The 2,663-nt window shown below is 39.0% G+C and overlaps 1 pseudogene; it reads left to right on the top strand.

Moving 5' to 3' along the window:
* The first annotated feature begins 659 nt into the window (after positions 1-659).
* LOC142146730 (5S ribosomal RNA) lies at positions 660-778 on the top strand (annotated as a pseudogene).
* Positions 779-2,663: the final 1,885 nt, after the last annotated feature.

The raw sequence follows: 2,663 nt of genomic DNA, 5'->3' as shown, positions 1-2,663 counted from the left end.
ATTGGTTTTCAAAAAGGCCCCTGACATCAAAAAAATCGATCACATCCAGTTACATTTCTGCCAATATCCAACGCACAGATTCTAACTGGCTTAGTCAACAGATACCCACAAAAGGTTTTTTCTATTGTGGGACATGTTCCAACTGTAAAACATTACAATGCAGGAGTACCAAACCTTTTCTAGAATACATATCGACCTCCAATGGGAAAACCTTCAAAATTCAAGAATTCATCACTTATAATAGTAGAAATGTGGTATATTTACTGCAATGCCAATGCGGCAAACAGTACATCTGTAGAACGATTAGGACCCTCAAAACTAGGATCAGGGAACATCTAAGAAATATTAGGATAGGATTCGAAAACCACCACCTATCCAGACACTATAAGGACACCCATAACTGCAGCCATCAAGGCACAACCTTTATTGGTATTAAACAAGTGACCCAGAATTGGAGAGGGAGTAATATAATACCCAACTTGAATAGGGAGGAATCCAAAGATATTTATTTTGTCAGAACCCTTACTCCAAATGGACTAAACATAGAATTAGACCTCACCTTGCATTGATGTATAGAGTTGTCCTTTCACAGTAGTGCCATCTGTACAACACCTTGCCAGGCCAGGTATTGTTTCATCTATCCATGGGAAAGGCTCGAGTCCTACGGCCATACCACCTTGGCCGTGCCCAAACCCACCCAAACTTGGAAGCCAAGCAAGGCGGAGCTAGGTAAGTAACGGGATAGGAGACTACCCGAGAACACCTAGTGCAGTAGGAACTCGCCTCTCCATTTGGACTGTGTCCACACTGGTATATATGGGCAGGTGGTCGTACAAGGAAGCCTACCAGCACTAACATTAAAATTGTCTACATTGTCATCATAACATTATACATCAAATATATCATGACAATATACATATATGACTGAACGGAGGTACAGTATGAACATTCAGTTCATCAGGTGTCGTTATATGCAGGGAATATATTAGATCACTATTATGCTCTTAACTACGCACAGATTTGTATTTATTGTACACACCTTTGTGTACTTAATCCAGCATATGGATTAGTCAGTATATGTACAAATCTATATGTACACACAAAGACCATCCTTATAAATATCCTTACAAACAAAACTGCTTAGGCATGCCAAGGTTGTCAATTCAAGACGAGTACATTAAATTATATACATCTTGCGTGATTGTATATTGTGCAGACACATGTATTTAGTAACCTTCATATTTATACCATATATTTATTTGCCAGACATGCACATATCTGTTTTAATCATATGATTGGGCTATCACGAGTTATCCCGAGATATATGCTATATGTATGTAACCAGAAGGTTTTGACATGTATTCCCATTTGATCCCATTATATTACAGCTTTAATTCTGCATCATGGCTCCCAGGGTTCATAAAGTTTGAGTGTACAAACACTTGAAGGATGAGGCACACCATGGACCATAGATAGACTAACAGCGCGATCACCCAACCAGAGACAATTCTACAACTGGGAGCTCTATAAATGAACACCCACCAATATTGGAAATATCTCCCTTGAGAAAGTCTGCCAAGACGAAACGCGTTGGGTCTCCGCCCCCATCCATCTATTGGCCAATAGCAACTCTCCGGAAGTGACCTCAGACGCGGAAGTCAGGACCGGAAGCGTGTCGCACGCCTTCTGTGGACCGCTAATCTATCCTTACAGTAGCGGGGTTGATCACCCGCAGCTGTATGCATCATCTGGATACTCCATTCTGCATGCCGCAGTCCCTCAGCGGGACCCCTAAGATTGACTGATACCACTATTGAAGCTTCACACAATTACAAGTATTAGTCCCACAAGTGTGTGGGATACATATGGATTAAGCACTTTTTTCATTAGGTATAATACCGTTATTTTACATCCCGTTATTGCTATATTACTTAACCACCAGAACGTGATTATTCACGTCTACCCAAACTGCAAGTTCCTTATGAGACATTACACACTGTGATTAAATCATGAGCATTCCATCTACCAAATAGGAATATAATCTAACAGCCGAAGATTCACCCATTGGAATCATAGACTGTGTCTACATAAAGATACTTGTATCCATCTTGGTTGCACCATAAACATTAATCTTGGCATTGGACTTTTCAGCTTATTCTAAGTATATGTTTTTATAAGTTTTAGAACTATTTTATTGACCTGCTTTATCCTGACATTGGACTTTTCAGCGCAGTATTAGTACATGTATTCATATGTTCTAGAATTGTTTATTCAATTGTCTTTTGTCTTATCTCAGCTAAAAAATGTATAGGGATTAATAAATGATACATTTTATGCCATAGAGTATTGTCCTATCAGTAGAGGTTACCCACTGGTGTACCACTTTCATGTGGTACACCATACAATACATATTAGTATTTTAATTATTTAGCCAGTGAGCGCACAGGATAATTTTTGCTTGCGATTATATATATATATATATATACACACACACCCTATATACTCGAGTATAAGTCAACCCGAATATAAGCCGAGGCTCTTAATTTTACCACAAAAAACTGGGGAAAAACTTATTGACTCGAGTATAAGCCTAGGGTGCGAAATGCAGCAGCTACTGGTAAATTTCAAAAATAAAAACAGTGCTGGATATCATTAACACTGGG

Source organism: Mixophyes fleayi, chromosome 3, assembly GCF_038048845.1.
Source record: "Mixophyes fleayi isolate aMixFle1 chromosome 3, aMixFle1.hap1, whole genome shotgun sequence".
NCBI lineage: Eukaryota > Metazoa > Chordata > Amphibia > Anura > Limnodynastidae > Mixophyes > Mixophyes fleayi.
The sequence above is the reverse complement of the archived record's forward strand: the minus strand, read 5'-3'. Positions and strand labels throughout refer to the sequence as shown.